Source organism: Myxine glutinosa, chromosome 2 (genome assembly GCF_964187855.1).
Source record: "Myxine glutinosa chromosome 2, kmMyxGlut1.1, whole genome shotgun sequence".
In the NCBI taxonomy this organism is placed as follows: Eukaryota; Metazoa; Chordata; class Myxini; order Myxiniformes; family Myxinidae; genus Myxine; species Myxine glutinosa.
In genome coordinates, this window is record NC_136262.1 from 9944430 (window position 1) to 9963615 (window position 19186).

Below are 19186 nucleotides of genomic sequence, written 5' to 3' on the forward strand. Positions count from 1 at the left end.
TTTCTTGAGCAGGGCCACTTCACAAGTGGTCCAAATGTGTGGCATCAATGCCACCCAACAGGTGGTCCATATGCAGCAAGATGATGGGGCAGCCAAGAGGTGTAACAATGGCGATGGGTGTGACCACAGAGCCAGTGGTCCATAAGGTGATGAGTGACGGGATGATGGGAGTGAGTTATGGATGGCAGCAAGATGCTGCGGCGGCAAGGTAAGTCCTCGTGATGGTCCTGGATCGGGGAGGAAGAGAAGACGCAACGAGCAAAAAAGGAAAAGACACGGTAGCACATGCAAAACAAAGGTATGACAAGCGGGTGAGAGGAACGCTGGCAGAGTGAACTCGAGCCTGGCCCTACCCGTTCGTGCCCCCCACCATTAACTACACTACCCCAGCCCTCCTTGTATTTACAATTTGTCTCTACGTCTTGTCTCCCACGTCCCCTCTTTATTTCAAATTCGTCCCCAACTCCCCCCAGGTTCTCTCAGGAAGGAAAGGCGGAATGAATACACAATGTTTCGTACTCATGTTGTGATGCATCTTACCAATCAAACATTGAGTCCGGTGGTGTGAAATCCATCCCCTTGTGGATGGTTGTGGATGGTCCGGAGGGGTATTCACAAAATTCTAACTACTCTGACATCATTTACACATTTTAATCTCCCTGGGGTCGTACCCTGCCAATTGGCCTTCTTTAAACTATGTGGTTCTAGGAACCCGAATTCCCATTGCCCACACTGTGGTACCCTCCGAATTTGGGTCTAACCCCACAAATGTTTCTACTCGTGCCCTTGCACAATTTCGGGGCTGGGTCGTGTGGCTCTACCAGCAGGTCTACCTACCTGCACCCCTCCGTTCACTGGAGCTGCCTCCCGAGCTTGCCTGCTCCTCACTCTAACCTACCTGGGGAAGGCCCTCCCTGGCACTTACCCCCTGATGCCCACCTAGGCATTGGGCAACCCGGGTCCATCCTCTGGATCCTCGGGCCCCACTCACACTAACCTAACTGGCTCCCTGAGCCGACCTGCAGCCTTACCTGGCCGATGAGCTCCCAGTGACGGAGTGCCCCAATAACTATTTCTACTAATAAGCCACACGCCCAGCCATTCCACCACCTCATGCACCTCACAAAAAAAAAAAACTATTTCCACAATCATCACCACAGGTGTCAACATCCATGCAATTTACCTGTTCCCTCTATCTAACTTTAAACTACCCACCCAGGTCTTCGTGAATGGGTTCCACTCCCCCCATTCAATCCTTCGCACCATGCATTCCACACCATTTATTCTCACACCAAATATTTTCACACCACAACACAATTCCATTTACACTTACACACAGCATCATTTATCTAACTAATTTCCCCCATAACTCGTGCTTTCCTTGTCGTCCCTTTAAACTACGCACACCCTTTGTTAGCAACCACTAAACTCTCTACGTCCCCACTATAGTTCATTGTCACTACTTAAATCTTGTCCCAATGTCTCTCGAGATCCCTAATCATTATCCTAGCCCTCCCTCAGCTAGTGCTTCGGTGTCCCCATGGAGGAGCCATTGCTGGCCCCTCCATGGGCCTAACGATATCCCCCTAAACTAGTGGTCATGGGCCCCCCTCATTGTGGGGAATGGTCACACCACCATACCCCCACATGGGGGGCACAATACTCCCCCAGTCTTCTAAGCTACAAGCCCCTCCCTGTGGAGGTACCTGGTCGCAGCTCGGCCTCTAAGGCCAAAGCGATCCATGAGGGTGGTTGGTCGCCTGTATCGGGTTTTATCCGGCCAGCATTGACGATCCGAGGGGGGTGGAGTTGGTGGGCCCAGGTGCCGGGGTCCATCCCTGCACAGGGCCCTGCGGTCCCATGCACGATGACACAACTGGCCAGGGTTACAAAACCTCACCTGGTAAGGTGCTCGTCTTTGACAATCCGAATTACCCCTCGAACCCCGCCGATCGCTCTTGCTGCGGTACAGCGTCAGCAATACCGTGCGGGTGCCGGAGGTACAAATCCCGCACGCCGGTCCTTGTGAGACCGACGCCGCAACGATTCCCTCCGGTCCCCACGGTGCACCACCCATCGGGGGCTCGCATCCTCGACCCGTCTCTCTGACCCCTATCCCGGTCGGTGTCGATGCCTGAGATGGTTGATTACCCCTCGCACTCCATTCCGTACTCGCACACTCTCTCCACACACTCCAAACTCACACACACCGGTGCGCAGATGCCTTTCACATCACACACTCCGTACCCGTCGCACCCTTCACAATGGGCCCTTCACGAACCCCCGGCGCTGGCCTTTCTCCCAAGCTCGCCGAGCACCCGCTCGCACCAAACACATTCCCGATATCGCTATTCACCTCGGGACTCAACTTCTCCCGGCACTCTTCAAGAACCTGTAATCTTTTTATTTGATTAGCAGGTTTTTCATCAGGCTGCGAGCATACATTCCCGCATACATTCCCGCATACATTCCCGCAATTCATTCCGCATTTCATTCCCATCTCACTTCGTCTCTTTTAATATTTAATATATATTATTTTAATAATACCTGTAGTGAAATCGTATTCGTACTGAACCCGGGGTGATGCTCGCTGCTCACTGACACCGCTAGGGGGCGCGACTATAAGACCCGCCGCGGACGGTGCTCCGAGACCTCCTGTGACACGTTACATCTAGCAGACTCGCTAACGGTACGCCTACATAGAATATTAAGCTTGCTTGCATTGAATGTTACTAGGGCATGCCCGTACTATATCTATATCTAAAATTATATCCCCCCCTCTATTTACATGAAATGGTTTGGTCCATGAAATGTTTTGGTCCATTCGCAACGCCAAAGCGAACGGCGAACGCTTTACATGAAATGGTTTGGTGCATGAAATGTTTTGGTCCATTCGCAACGCCAAAGCGAACGGCGAACGGCTTGCGAGTACAGTGACAATCCCACCGGGGTTTTTATTAGTTTTAAAACATAGTTTAACGCCAACATAGCGCCAACATAGTTTGCAAACGTGAAATAAATGAATACGCTCTCAAATGTGCCATCCGAGGCAGAGTGTGTCCGCCACGTTCGGCACACGCGATAGCTCGCTGCTCTCTGATTGGTTGAATCGTTTTTTGGACATAGCTCGGTAAGTAATTGTCCGATTAATATGAAACCTTGAAAAGGCACATCCTCGGGTCCCCAGCAATATACCTGGCAAGTTTAAAGTATATCGGACCCGTGGTTGTCGAGAAACAGCGGTCACAGACAAACGTACAAACGTACAAACAAACAAACACACAGAGATTACTGGAATTATAGATAGATGGATGGACCCATGTGATGCCAAATCTTATTCCTATTGCATTTCCTGTATTACAGAATGATGTCATGGTCTTAATGGAATTAAACCACCAGTTGGACTAAGTTGTGTGGACCTGATTGGTTTTCCACAACACTTAATTCCATTAAAGATCTACCGACATGGCGGGCAACAAGACGCTGGGGGTTGCAACATTCTGTGCCGACCCACAAGCCTCGGATGGAGGATTGCAACTGAAGCACTGGCTCAAAACGTTGGAGCATCATTTCGCGGAGCCTGAGACCGAGCCGACGGCTGCCGCGAAGCTAGCAACGCTGCATTCGAAAATCGACTACAAGGTGTACAATTCCATCGCACAATGCGCGACGTACGACCTCGCGATTGCGGAGCTCAAACGGTTGTACATAAAGGAAAAGGGCCCGGTGTATGCTCGGTATTTCCTACAAACGCGACGTCAGCAACCCAACGAGCCGATGGACCACTACGCCCAGGAGCTCCGGCAGCTCTTGCTGGACAGCACCAGGGAGCCACGGACTCACGCGCAGTCTCAAGATGACCTTCTTCTAGACGCCTATGTCGCTGGAGTCTCCTCCCAGGACCTAAGGCTCAAACTCCTGGAGAAGACCGACCTGACCTTCGCTACGGCACTCGAGCAAGGAAAGGTATACACCGAAGCGCGGTTGCAATCGAACACCTATGATCGCACGTGCCTCTTGGCGGGAACTTCGCTACACGCACGGCCGGAGAGTGCTACCGCCGAGGAAGCGGACCTGCTCGCGGAACTCCAGGATGCTCCGGAGGAGGACCCAGTCCTGATGGCTGCCGCAACGGCCAGACCCAAGGCCTTACGCGGGGCCACCTGCTATTTCTGTGGGGGGCAACGTCATTCCCGGGCCGTGTGTCCGGCTCGGGACGCCATATGCCATTTGTGCTCGCAAAAGGGGCATTACGCGAAAGTGTGCCGGAAAACCGCCCGCGGCTCGCGGCCGCGCGCGACCTTGAATGGGCTCATTGCGGAGCCTACGAGCCGAGCCCGGAACCCGGCGCCTTACCCGGCTTTGAAGGGCAGGGCCCCTCTCTGCGGGCCCCTGGGCGCTCAGTCGACCTTGGCGGGCGTCACCGGACAGCCACCACAGTCTCATCCTCAATCGGGCACGGCGTATGCATCCTTGACCAGACTCCGGGCCACGCGAGGGCTTTGGAGCCTCGCCAAGCCCCAGCGGTACGTTCTCGTCGTGACGCTCATGAGCGAACGGCGTCCACTGGCGGCGACATGGGTTCGGTACCAACTACGGTGGCCCTCACCCGTAAAAAGGCGATTGCGAATACTACGGAGGCCTTTTTCTGCCAAAAGTGTCAAAAGGCGCTTCCAAATACTACGGAGGCTTTTTCCCGTCAAAATTGTCAGATTTTGAATCGCGAAACACCGGAATGCATGGGAAAGCTCTCTGATGGCTTTAACGGATTCCCCATGGACAATGAATACTCCAGCAACGACCGCAAAACTGCTGCTGGCATAGGATCCGCCCGCGAGGCTCGTCCGACCCACTCGGGGGATTCAGTCCCACTCCCAGCAGGCTCGTCCGGCCTGGCTCAAGCCCTTATTCCCCTCATGGTCGAAGGCCATTGTGTGCAGGCCTTGGTGGATACAGGGTCTACGGATAGTTTTATCGACCAGCGACTAGTGCACAGGCATGGTTGGCAGGTCTTGAGGTCTACGAGACGGATCTTCATGGCTTCCCAGGGACTTCGACTCAGCACGAAGGGGGAATGCCGATTGAAACTCGTGATAAAGGGACGGGTTTTTCCAGATGTGCACCTTATGGTTTTACCTGCTTTATGTGCTGATATTCTGTTAGGACACGATTTTCTTAAGCGGCAAGGACGTCTGGAAATGGAGTTTGGTGGGCCTGACACGCTTGTTGTGGGGGCGGACGCGCTTGCTGTGTGTGCCCTAGCGAAAATGGAAATCCAGCCGCTTTCGCTGTTCCCCAATCTAACCTCCGACTGTACCCCTGTCGCGGTAAAATCACGGCGCTACTCTCGCGCAGACATGCAATTCATTGCGGACGAAACGGCTCAGCTCTTGAAAGACGGCATCATAGAACCTAGCCGGTCGCCGTGGCGAGCCCAGGTCTTGGTGGTGCGAAGCGAGGCCCACCGCAGGCGCATGGTAATCGACTATTCCCAAACGATTAACCGCTTTACACAGCTGGATGCCTACCCCCTTCCGGGGATGGACGCGCTGGTGCGACAGGTGGCCCAGTATTCGGTCTACAGCACTCTCGATCTCCGTAGTGCGTACCATCAGATCCCCATATCTAGGGCGGATCGTATCTATACCGCTTTTGAGTCGGGGCAGCGGTTGTACCAGTTTACTCGATTGCCTTTTGGGGTAACGAACGGGGTTTTCCTGTTTCCAGAGGGCCATGGATGACCTCATTGCGAGGGAGCACTTAACCGATGTTTTCGTCTACCTAGACAATCTTACGGTTTGTGGGTATGACCAAGGGCACCATGATGCTAATCTGAAGCGCTTCCTCGAGGTCGCGCAGAGGTATCACTTAACCATGAACGAGGATAAGTGTCAATACTCTCTACGCAAGATAGATCTTCTGGGGTACACCGTGACCCATGGCTCTGTCGCTCCGGATAAGGAGCGTCTGCGACCTTTGCTCGACATGGCCCCTCCCTGCGATCGGGCGTCCCTGAAGCGCGCCCTCGGGCTATTCGCCCATTACTCCAAATGGGTACAAAATTTCTCCGCGAAACTTCGCCCCCTTGTGGCCTGCGACACCTTCCCACTGCGTCCGGCCGCTTTGGCGGCCTTTGGAGGCCTTAAGGCCGACATCGCCAGTGCCACCGTGGCGACGATCGACGAGAGCGGCTCTTTCGTCCTCGAAAGTGACGCCTCGGATCAGGCCATCGCGGCGACCCTCTCCCAAGGAGGGCGTCCGGTGGCTTTCTTTTCACGGACTCTTACCTCCGCTGAGCGGAGACACTCGTCTGTCGAAAAGGAAGCGTATGCGATCGTCGAGTCTATTCGGCGATGGCGCCCGTACTTACTCGGGCGGTGCTTCCAAATCATCACGGACCAGCAAAGTGTTGCGTTCATGTACGACACCTTACACGCCCAGCGCATTAAGAATGAGAAAATCACTCGCTGGCGTATCGAACTCGCCAACTTCTGTTACACCATCAAATACTGCCCGGGGAAGGATAACCAGGCCGCCGACGCCTTATCGAGACCGGCTACATGTGCGGGTATCACCTCTTTGGAGGGCCTACGTGTGCTGCATGCCACTGCGGGCCATCTGGGCGTAACGCGTTTCGCTCATTTTGTGCGGCGTGGCAATCTCCCTTACTCGATTGACGATATCCGCCGTATCTGTCGCGACTGCGCTATATGCGCGGAAATCAAACCGTGTTTCTATAACCCACCCATGGGGACTCTGGTTAGGGCTACGAGGCCGTGGGAACGCTTGGCGATGGATTTCAAGGGCCCATTACCGGTGTTGAGTAGCTCTCGCTATCTGCTCACTATCGTCGATGAGTACTCGCGATTCCCCTTCGCTTATACGTGCGTGGACATGACTGCTGCCACGGTGATGCGATGCTTACAGAACTTGTTCTCTATGTTCGGGTACCCGGCCTATGTGCATACCGACCGGGGTGCGGTCTTCTTGTCTCAGGAGGTGCGCGGCTATCTGCTCCAAAATAACATCGCTTCTAGTTACACCATGCCGTACAGACCCCAGGCAAATGGGCAGATCGAACGCTTCAACGGGATTATCTGGAGGGCCGTCATGCTCAACCTCCGGACCCTCGGCCGGGGCCTCGATAAATGGGCTTGGTCGCTACCTGCGGCGTTGAACTCGATCAGGGCTCTCCTGTGTACGGCAACCAACCAAACTCCCCACGAGCGACTTTTCCACCACCCCAGGAGCACGGGGTGTATACGGTCTTTACCCAGTTGGCTCGCTGGGCCCGGGCCGGCCTACCTTAAACGGGCGGTTCGCACGAGCAAGTACGACCCCCTAGTGGACAAAGTGCAGATTCTCCAGGCTAATCCTGAGCATGCTCGTGTGATGACGGCTGATGGATGTGAGACTACTGTCTCCGTACGTCATCTTGCCCCATGCGGGATCGCCGACCCGAGTAGGGAATCGGACGAACCGATCGAACCCATCTATGAGACTATGGACTCTCCCGACGCTCCCATCGCCGAAAGTCTACCGACCCTCCCTTCGCCGCGTCTACCCGGGCCCGACGGCTTGGCGGTACCCCCTTCGTCACCTGACCCTGGTGGCGCCTCCGACGCCGGGGACACTGGGATACATGATGCCGTACCCGGGGAATTTCGGACGCGTGCTGGCAGAGAAATCCGCCGCCCGGACCGGTACGGTTGGGTCGACTGATACCCTGTTCCGCACCCTGTTCGTGCTGACGCTCGCTCGCTTCTAGCCGCTCTACAGTATAATTCTAACGGGGGGGAGAATGTAGTGAAATCGTATTCGTACTGAACCCGGGGTGATGCTCGCTGCTCACTGACACCGCTAGGGGGCGCGGCTATAAGACCCCCCGCGGACGGTGCTCCGAGACTTCTCCTGTGACATGTTACATCTAGCAGACTCGCTAACGGTACGCCTGCATAGAATATTAAGCTTGCTTGCATTGAATGTTATGGATGGACCCATGTGATGCCAAATCTTATTCCTATTGCATTTCCTGTATTACAGAATGATGTCATGGTCTTAATGGAATTAAACCACCAGTTGGACTACGTTGTGTGGACCTGATTGGTTTTCCACAACAATACCCTCTTATGGTTAAACTGCCAAAATCAAGACTTTCTGCTCACCTTCACTCCTTCATTCCTCTTTTCTCCCGCCTCTGGAACAAACTCCCTCAATCCGTTCAATCCCACTCCTCCCTCCAGGTCTTTAAAACAGCTGTTCACCACCATCTCTTATCCTCCCCCATCCAAAACCTTGACCTTTTCTACCCCCGCTAATTTCGGTCCCCTTGTGTTTTATACCCCCTCCCCCCCCTTCCCACGCCTCCTGCCCCCAAGCCCTCTCCCTCCCACACTTCTCCCTGCTCTCAAATGTTGTGGTTGTGTGCTTCCCCTTCTCTCCCCATCTTGTCTTCCGCTCCCTCTTTTTGTATATTTTGTTTGTCTGGTTGATTTGTTTGTGAAATAAATGTTAGCTCTTTCACGAGCCTCGATTCAGTATACAAAAAAAAAAAGAAAAAAAAAAAAGCATTTTCCATATCTGCCATTTTTTCCTCAAACCCCATTATCTCCCGATGTCCCTCCGAAATCTCCCCTTCTAAGGTTACTTTGGTCGTTTCAATGTGCGTTCTAATTTCTCGTTCCTTCGTCCCCATAGTTTCTATTATGTCATCCACCCTCTTAGTTAGTCCCTCGTGCACCATTTCACATTCCCTCTTGGTCGCTACAACTTCCCATTTTTAATTCCTTCTGCGCTGACTTTAACCCACCTATAACATCGGTATTCTTACCCACCTGTTCCCTTAACTCCTGTTGTCCTACCATCAGCTTTTCTACCTCCCGCGTCAATCCTTCTATTCCCTCATTCAGTTTGGCCGTGCTGTCCTTCAGCTCTCGCTGGGCACGCATCTCACACCGCTTTAACTCGTCACGCACACCCACGACCTTCTCGCTCATCCTCTTCATATCGCCGCTTGATTCCTCCCTCATGGTGTCCATCCGATTACTCATTTTATCCATTCGATCACCCAATCCATCACCCATTTTATTCATTCCACATCTGCTTTCTTCACTCATTGTTTTCATAACATAGCTTGATTGTTCCCTCATTCTATTCATCCCATCACTCATTATATTCATCCTTTCACTAATCTCTTTCATTTGCACCTCAAAGCATGCGCTCATTTGAGTCATGAATAACTGCATGTCTGTAACCCCCGCTTGCACAGCGGGTTCGGCCTCCGCCGCCGGCCGTGCGAATCGCCGCCATATTTCTCCTCTTCCTGCTGCGCCGTGATCAACTCCAAGTTCAATCTGTTCGTTTACGTCCTGGGCCATTAATTCACCTTCATTCTATACATTCTCTACATTTTCTATTCCCACCGGAACCTGCTCGTTTTGGTCAGCCATCATCCGAATTTAATTTTAATTTTTTTTTAATTTAAATTGTTTTAAACTAAATTTCCACTCGCTCGTAATTTCGCAGTACGTGAAGCGCACTGCAGGTCCAATCACACTCCCTGACACCAATAATGTTGCGGTGCGAGGGTTCAAAAATCCCACTCCTGACACCAATAATGTTGAGGATCCCGGGTTCATCGATGTACTAAGGGGGGTTTATGCCCTGTTCCCCCTCAAACTCCGGGTCCACTGAGGCCACCTTCCACGACTAAGTTCGTGGTTGACGGATTGCGAAGCAATTCCGATCGCCAATCTCCCAGTCACGCGTCGAAGAGTTTACTGGTCACAACAGGCATTTTAAGGCCATTTTCCCTGCAAGAGTGAGGGTTAGCTGGAGAGTTTACTGGTCAATATTCCAAATACCTCCAAGACACGTGCCCGGAGAAACCGGGGACCGAACCCTCGCTTCCACACACCTTATTAAATTGCGTGCCGAGCGGATTTGCACGGTGTGGAAAGCGGCATTACCTGACGTGATTTATGAACCTGATTCAAGCCAAATTCGGTCTCGGGTGATGCTAGGCCAATGGAAAAAGGACGTACCGAACAGGTTGGAAAGGAATCAAATGAACAGCCTTTTATTTTGAAGGCACAGAGAAACAGAGACGAAGATTCAGCTTACCAATTCTTACCTATCATAATAAACCCCACTGGCGCCTTCACACTCTGACACACACACACACTCAGGGAATAACACTCTGGTTAAGGGCGTACCGATGTAAGTGCTGGGATTGCCTCGCAATGGGCAGTTCGGTCCTCATGTGCCGCCTGGACGAGATCAGGTCCGAAGGACGAACCGCCGCCTCGAAGTCGGCACAGACGAACTTAGCACAGGTGGGACAAGCTGCCACGCAGGCAGACAAATGGACCACTGAATGACTGAATGGACCACTGACCAGCTACATGTCGTTGTGCAATGAACTATACGGGGTTTGCCTTTATGGCAAAACCGCAACAATATATATATATATATATATATATATATATATATATATATATATTGTTGCGAATATGGAATTTGGCCTCCATATCCGCTTGTAAATATTCCCCTATTTTCTCCGATACTCCCCAACTCTCCCTTACCCCATTCCCTAGTCCCATTGTCTGTAAACAACACCCATTAGAGCCGATCTTCCCCTTCATCCCCCCATTAAATGTCGTGCCCAGGTCCCCCGCACCACACGTAGACAATTATAGGACATCTTGCTAGTTATTCTTAATCTATGTCAGTTAAGGACTTGTTTCCATTAATTATGACTCTTCGTTGCACCAGAATGTGATGATATGGCACCAGTAGGAGTTTAGGACCTTCCCATACCTCCCCGCATCTCTTCCCATCATCTCAAGCTCCAACAACAACCACAACAACAGCGGCTTTGCGTCCTCACTCCGGCTCGGTTGGCCGCCATTGAACATGTGCTCGACGGGGTTACCCAGAAGGGGGCTCCCTGTCGGCCCCTCGTCAAGGGCGGAGCCGGTAACCCCCGCACCCAATGAGAAGCCATGGGCCGATGCCATATGGGGCGGAGCTAACGAGCGAGGGCGTGACTCCCCGCCGGATATACGCGGCCCCGCGCCGGACGTGACGTCAGATGCGCCCCGAGCTTGGAAGGACAAGACGCCACCCTCCCGAGCGCTGAGCGACCTCCCCGGCATCTCCACCAAAGTCGCGACCCACGAGCGCTGAGCGACCTCCCCGGCATCTCCACCAAAGTCGCGACCCACGAGCGCTGAGCGACCTCCCCGCATCTGCTGGACACCAACGTACGCGATTCTGTCCCTGAGCCAGGTGCACCTGAGCCATCGACTGCCGCTTTCCTGGCCATCAAACCCCGTGTGAGTGAGCCTTGTCCCGTTTATCTGTGGTCTGTCTAGGGTTAATATAAGAGTGTGTTTAAGTGCCCACCTTCCTATGTTTCCCTCTTGTCCTTGTAATCTAACCTTTTTCCGTACGAATATACTTGAGAACTGAACCCCTGGTGTCGTATTGTGTCATTATAACCCAGCCGCGTGTCTTCTCTTTCCTATTGAGCCAGCGTAGCGCGATTAGTCAACATTCGGGCACAATCGGGTAACTTGTACGGATACGGCGGCCATCCCGCTCGGCCCACCATACCATCAAAGTCGTATCTGTAACAATTGGTGTCGAGGAGTGAGATTGGACCCGGAGCGCGTTTACGCGCTCGAAATTATAACAGCGAAATTTGATTGTGTTTTACAAAAAAAAAAAAAAATAATAAAAACCCGAATTTTGAAAGTCGCGCTATGGCGGATCAAGACAGCTGGGGTCCGGTAGGGGAGAGTGAGGTAGGGTCGATCCAGGACCAAAATGAGGGACATGAGGAGAGCGAAGCAGTGAGGGCGGCAGGTTCGCAAAATAGCGCCGTCACGCACGAAGTAGCGGGCGCGCAAAATGGCGCGCTCGCTCACGTGGTTGAAGGGTCCCAAAATAGCGGCGCCGCGGAGGGCGAGCCTGCGGTGGCGGCTGGGGACGCTGGGCAAACCGGGTTTGACCTCAGATTATTCTTGACCCAACTGAATGCAAAAATGGATAGGATGGAGGGCCAAATGAGGGTTGATAGTGGGCGAATAGAGGGCCAAATGGGGGTAATGGGGAACCGGATGGATGCTCAGGGTGAGCGATTAGAGGGCCAAATGGGGGTAATGAGGGACGAAGCGAGGGGTACTGGTGAGGGGTTAGACAAGAAATTTGGGAAGTTAGACAATAATTTTGAGGAGTTAGACAAGAAATTTGGGAAGTTAGACAATAATTTTGAGGAGTTAGACAAGAAATTTGGGAAGTTAGACAATAATTTTGAGGGGTTAGACAACGGGATAAAAGAGGTGAGAAATGGGTTAATGGGGGTAGAAAACAGAATGGCCGCTCAAGAGAATCAAATGGAAGGGATGCAAAAAGGGTTAGAGGGGTTAGAAAACAGTATGGAAGGCAAATTGAGGGACATGAGGGACCAAGCGGAAAGGGAAGTTAAACAAATGGAGCAGCAGATAGAGGGGGTCAGAATGGGGGTAGAAACCAAACTGGATGCTCACAGGGAGGAAATGGAGCAGATGAGGGTGGCATCTGGGCAGGAGATGCAAGTGATGGGAGAGGAGATCAGAAGAGGAGTGAGTGAGGAGGTCGGAGGAGTGCGCGAGGAGGTGAGGCACTGTAAGGAGCACATGGAGAAGGAGGTGAGAAAGGGGACTGTAAAGTTACAGGGGGGCATAGAGGTCCTGACGCAGGAGGTGGAACAGCTGACGGAGGGACAAAAAGGACTAACGGAGCAGGTTCGAAGGAACACTGCGGTATTAGGAGGTTTAAAGGCGACACAGAAAGAACTCAAAAATGACTTGGTAGCGACAAAGAGGGAATGTCAGATAGTACGTGAGGGACTGACAACGAGGTTGGACGAGGTGATAGAGGTAATGGAGACGAAGGACCGGCAGGTGAGGACGCACATGGAAACGGTCAAGGTAGCCTTGGAGGACGAGCTTGAGGAGACGTACCGGGGAATAAAAGAGGTGAGGCACAAATTAGAAGAAGTGGAAGAAGGGGTGAGCGAAATTAAGAAGCGACGGAGAGGGGATAACAAAGAGATAAAAGAGGAGATAAAAGAATTGGTCCAAAGTCTGTGTTTGGATCGTGATGTGCTCGTTAACCGGATGAGGGATTCGCAGGTGATGGAGGAGAAGCGAAGAGGAAGAGGACCCGGTGTAAGTGGTGACCAATATGGTCGTGCGTATGATGCGCCAGGGGATTTAAGAAGCTTGGGGGTCGAGATGGACCCGGGTGTTCGTGAAAGGCCGTTGGTGAGGTGTGCGACAGGTCTGGTGAGCGAAAGAGGAGGTGTGCGGGAAAGTCCGACTCTGGGGTGTGTGAGGAAAAAGTGCATGCCAAGGAGTGAGGGTGTTGGCGAGAATGAGTCGGTCGTAGCGCATGTGCGAGAGAGCACATGGAAGCGTGCTGTGGTGAGTGTTACAGAGGGTGTGACGGGAGAGTGTGCGCGAGGAAGGTGTGTGACGGACAGGTGCATGGGGAAAGAGTGCGCTGTCAAAGGCAAGGAAGAATGCACACCTGTGGTGAGTGTTACAGAGGGTGTAACGGGAGAGTGTGCGCGAGAAAGGTGTGTGACGGGCAGGTGCACGAGGAAAGAGTGCGCTGTCAAGAGTAAGGGTGAGTGCGCTGTCAGGAATGGAGGTGAAAGTAGTGAGAGTGACATGGAGCGTGAGTTAGTTGTGACAGGTGAGCGAGGATGTACACCTGGGATGGAAGGATGCACACCTGGAATGGTAGAGCGTGAGTGGGAATGCACGCTGGAGTTGGTGGTGAGGCACGTGGTTGGGTGTGCGAATGAGAGCACACCTGTGATTGTCACAGAGGAGGTGACAGAGGAGGGGGCGCGAAGAGGTGTATTGGTGAGGTGTGCTACCAACGAGTGTGTGCCAAAGTGTTCGGTGGTCAGGTGTGTGACCAAGGCTGTGAGTGGAATGAGGGTACCTGGGTGTGTAAGGAAAGGTACGAGGAGCATGGGCACGGCTGGAGGTGTGAGCAAGGAACGGGCTGCGGGGTGTAAGCGTCCAGGTGAAGCATCGACGTTAGACGGGATAGAGTTTAGAACGACTTATAGTCGAATCGGGCCCTCGGTGCGTGCTGGGCCTCGCTTTGAACGGCCGCGTCCAGGCTCCACTAGGCGGAGCTGGCAGCCCGATAGGAAGGGTCGTTATGGCGACCACGTTTTGTTGAGACGTGCCGGCAGGTCGAGATCGGGACATTGGATGGCTCCACGCCGAGGTGATGCGTGGGATCTCGGCCCGGGTACGCCCCCGTCCCTGCCCCGAATGCGGGACGCACCCAGCCGCTGGCACAGAACAACCAGCATTCATGGCTTGGCTTTACGAAGCCGGGCTTTGGACAGGAATTGGCGCACCGAGAGGTATTAGTGAGTCGACTGGGTGATGAGGCTAGTGTTTTGGACCCAAAATTGGAGAAAAACAAAATTTGATGATTGGCAAGGGATTGGCAGTAGTGATTGGCAGATGATGGGTAGTGATTGGCAAATTTTTAATTTGTTGAAATTTGATGTGCAAAATTGGTAGTGAGAGACCCCCGATGTGGTGGGATGGCATCCCTGCCACCCTTCCCAGGGGGGGCAAAGGAGCACTAGATTATGGGGTGTATGGCAGTGAAAACTAGCCCGGGTGGGTTAGGTTATATTGTGTGTAGGGATCTAGAGAGGATGACCTTAGGTAACGTTAAGTTTAGTTAGTGACTGATACCTGTAGTGGGGACGCAGGTAGATTAGTATGGATGATAATGACGAGGGAGCGCAATAGTTTAAAGGGACGACTGGGAAGCGCAAGTTTCAGAAGGGAGTAGTTAGCTGAGATGATGCTGTGTGTGTGAGAATTGAACAGGTGTGATTGCACAGGTGTGCAACTGGACAGGTGTGTGGAGCAGTGTATGAGTAGTGAGTGTTGTGGATCAGCGCGAATGCGCTTGGGGAGAGAAGGGTGCCGGTGGCACCAGGTGTGAGAGCACAGGTGTGCAAGTACAGGTGTGTGGAGAAAGTTGGAGTAAGTGGTACGGAGTGGTGTGCATGGTGCGAAGGTGTGGATGGGGGAAGAGTGGACCCCTTTCACGAGTACCCGGGGCGGGTAGTGTAAGTGTTAGGTAGAGGGTGCAGGTAAATTGTGGTTGGATATTGGCATTTGTGGTGCGGTTGCAGAATGGTGTTGTGGATGGGTGCATTAGTGTTGTGGAAATGGCTGGGCGTGTAGCCTGTTAGTGTGTGTAGTTGGTTGGGCACTCCACCACTGTGAGGATGTCGGCCAGGTGAGGCCGCAGGTGGGCTCTGGGAGCCGGTAGTTGTGAGTGGGTGCCTGAGGATCCCGGGTGTGGATCGGGCAGCCCAGTGCCAGAGAGGGCACGGAGTGGGGAGAGCGCCAGAGGGCCTTCCCCAGGTAGATAGGTTAGGGTGAGGAGCTAGGTAAGCTCGGGTGGCAACTGCAGTGGTGGAGGTGTGCAGGTGGGTAGACCCGCTGGGAGAGGTACACGTCGCAGCCCAGAAATTGTGCGAGGGCACCGGGAGATGAATCGGGGGAGTGAGACCCCAAATTGAAGAGCACCACAGTTTGGCCAATGGGAATTGGTTTTTAGAACCCATAGCGTAAGAGGGCCAATGGTTTGGCCGGAGAAAGACCCCGGGTAGTGTAAAGTTGTTAAAGTCATTTAGGAAATAGTTAGGATTGATGAACCTGTCGCACCATACGCAGCCACTTACCTGTGGTGATGATGATGACTCCACACCTGTGTTTTCTTTGTTTTGTGCAGGAAATGAGAATTGCTGTTGGATTTGTGAGACGCATCACGACGTGGATGAGACATTGGGGTGATTCCATCTCTCCCTCCCTAGGAGGGACTGATGATGAATTGGTGATGGCAAATTTTGATGTTGAGTTGGAGATGGCAAATTTTGATGAGAGTTGAAAATGGCAAATTTGATTGGTTAGGAGGGAGAGAAGACGAATTTGGTATATGGGAGGAACGGGGAAGACAGTAGGGATGTTTGTTGATTTGTAAAGTAGATGTTTATGAGTAGTGTTGTGTTGTGTGGATACAGTAAGGGGTAAGGGAGGGGCCATGTAGGTTACCTGGTGGGGGGGGGGGCGTACGATAGGAACGTACCTGTCTCACCTGGTTCCCATGTGCCCCCAGTGTGCATTACCTTACATTGCGTGCACTTTTGCGCCCTTACCACCTTACTCACTTGTTTCTTCTTTTGTCTCCCACCTCCGAGGATCTGGCTTTGGGGTAGAGAGAGAGGAGAGAGAGGTGCTGGCTACGCAGTTGTGGGCCTGCACTTTCGCTGCTTGTTGCCTGGATCGATACACCATATGGACCGCAATGTTTGTGGCCACCCACAATGGACCGCAGTTCGTTTGCGGCCAAGCACCACCCGGGGATGGACCTATGGGTCAACGTGGCACCTATGCCATACAGGTGAACCACTTTTAGTTAAACACCAAGTGCACCACAAGAAGAGCAAGAGACACCTGCAGGGTTAGGGGTTGTCGAATTTATTTTTATTTCATTGAACAATGGTGACTGCACCGATTGGTGGTGGGGTGGTGCTTTTGATGCTGGGGAAGGGTGCTCTGCACGTTATTAAAGGCCGTCGGCCACAGAGCACTCGTGGGTTGGTGTATCGATGTTGGCAAGCGCGCTCTCTCTATGCATAACATCTGCATGTGTTCCTCCAAAGACAGGTCCTGGATCGTAGTGTAGATATCAGCGTAATCTTGTAAATAATGCTCCCTACCGGCTGTATGTGTAGTTTGCGAATTCTTTCCGGATTCGGTTATCCTGTGGGTGTGTTTCTGTGAGGAGAAGGGTGCAACGTCGCAGGGGGACATATTTACTCATTTGTGAATATCTGTAAAACTGTCGCACTCAGGGTAGAGTTAATAGTAGAGGGAACTACATTGCGTGCCACACTAAAGTAGGTAAAGATTTATCGGGTCGGGACGCCCCGAGGGTAGAGAAGGGTGCAATGTTGCGAATATGGAATTTGGCCTCCATATCCGCTTGTAAATATTCCCCTATTTTCTCCGATACTCCCCAACTCTCCCTTACCCCATTCCCTAGTCCCATTGTCTGTAAACAACACCCATTAGAGCCGATCTTCCCCTTCATCCCCCCATTAAATGTCGTGCCCAGGTCCCCCGCACCACACGTAGACAATTATAGGACATCTTGCTAGTTATTCTTAATCTATGTCAGTTAAGGACTTGTTTCCATTAATTATGACTCTTCGTTGCACCAGAATGTGATGATATGGCACCAGTAGGAGTTTAGGACCTTCCCATACCTCCCCGCATCTCTTCCCATCATCTCAAGCTCCAACAACAACCACAACAACAGCGGCTTTGCGTCCTCACTCCGGCTCGGTTGGCCGCCATTGAACATGTGCTCGACGGGGTTACCCAGAAGGGGGCTCCCTGTCGGCCCCTCGTCAAGGGCGGAGCCGGTAACCCCCGCACCCAATGAGAAGCCATGGGCCGATGCCATATGGGGCGGAGCTAACGAGCGAGGGCGTGACTCCCCGCCGGATATACGCGGCCCCGCGCCGGACGTGACGTCAGATGCGCCCCGAGCTTGGAAGGACAAGACGCCACCCTCCCGAGCGCTGAGCGACCTCCCCGGCATCTCCACCAAAGTCGCGACCCACGAGCGCTGAGCGACCTCCCCGGCATCTCCACCAAAGTCGCGACCCACGAGCGCTGAGCGACCTCCCCGCATCTGCTGGACACCAACGTACGCGATTCTGTCCCTGAGCCAGGTGCACCTGAGCCATCGACTGCCGCTTTCCTGGCCATCAAACCCCGTGTGAGTGAGCCTTGTCCCGTTTATCTGTGGTCTGTCTAGGGTTAATATAAGAGTGTGTTTAAGTGCCCACCTTCCTATGTTTCCCTCTTGTCCTTGTAATCTAACCTTTTTCCGTACGAATATACTTGAGAACTGAACCCCTGGTGTCGTATTGTGTCATTATAACCCAGCCGCGTGTCTTCTCTTTCCTATTGAGCCAGCGTAGCGCGATTAGTCAACATTCGGGCACAATCGGGTAACTTGTACGGATACGGCGGCCATCCCGCTCGGCCCACCATACCATCAAAGTCGTATCTGTAACAATATATACAGTGGAACCTTGACTTACGAGTTTAATTCGTTCTGTGACCGAGCTCGTAACTCAATTTGCTCGTTTCTCAAATCAAATTTCCCCATTAAAATGCATTGAAATGCTATTAATCCGTTCCAGCCCGCCAAAAACCACACCAATTTTTTTTTAAATATGCAGTATATATAAAAATATCTCGCGCTTTATATTTCACCTGTATGCAGCATACAAGTTGGCAGGATGGCCTGGACTGGAGGTACGCACACTTGACTCTAAACTGTCCAGCCTGGGTTTGAATCCCGACCCAGCTATAACCTGTCATGTCGGTGTTTCACAGGCAGGGTGATTCATCAATGTGTGTACCGCTAAACTGGGCGCCCCGTTTGCGTCCCATTAGTTGTTGGATGTTAAGGATCTCACCGTGTCTTCCACAAAGAGAAGGTGAGCTATCGCCGGCACTCTGAACAAGTTGTGGCCTGGCATGCTCTTCTCCTCTGCCGTTATATACGTCCTCCTCGGCATCTTTTTCCAGAAGAGCCCTGTCTCGTCACAGTTGAAGATTTGCTGGGGGATGTATCGTTCGGCTTCTATCAGTTCGGCAAAAGTTATAATAAAATCTTCAGCTGCCTTCACATCGGCCTCACCAAGTCGACAACACGCACACCTCGCTCATGTTTTTCGACGATTGCGTGTTTTATATCCAAGCACATCATCCTCTTCTTCTTCTCAGTACTGCCCTTGGCACTCAATTACTTAGGACCCATGGTTAAAACTAAGAAATTTTCCAAAATAACCAACATGCGAAAACAAAACAGCAGCGATATACGGCAGATATGCTTGCACGGCAAGATAACCACGTGACCGGAACCCACCTGGTGGCGGCTGGCGTAAGCTCCAAAATAACCAACATGCGAAAACAAAACAGCAGCGATATACGGCAGATATGCTTGCACGGCAAGATAACCACGTGACCGGAACCCACCTGGTGGCGGGTGGCGTAAGCTCCAAAAT

General features: G+C 52.5%; 1 protein-coding gene across 6 annotated transcripts in view; it reads right to left on the reverse strand.

Annotated features, from left to right (window-relative positions):
* EEPD1 (endonuclease/exonuclease/phosphatase family domain containing 1) overlaps nucleotides 1-19186 on the reverse strand; it is an 89308-nt gene that overhangs the window by 52010 nt on the left and 18112 nt on the right. The window contains exon 2 of one of the 6 annotated variants that reach the window (XM_078772970.1): nucleotides 10215-10344. The exons of the other annotated variants lie outside the window; for them this stretch is intronic. The gene's annotated coding sequence lies outside the window, so the exon portion shown is untranslated. The remainder of the gene's footprint in view (nucleotides 1-10214; nucleotides 10345-19186) is intronic. 6 annotated transcript variants of the gene reach the window in all.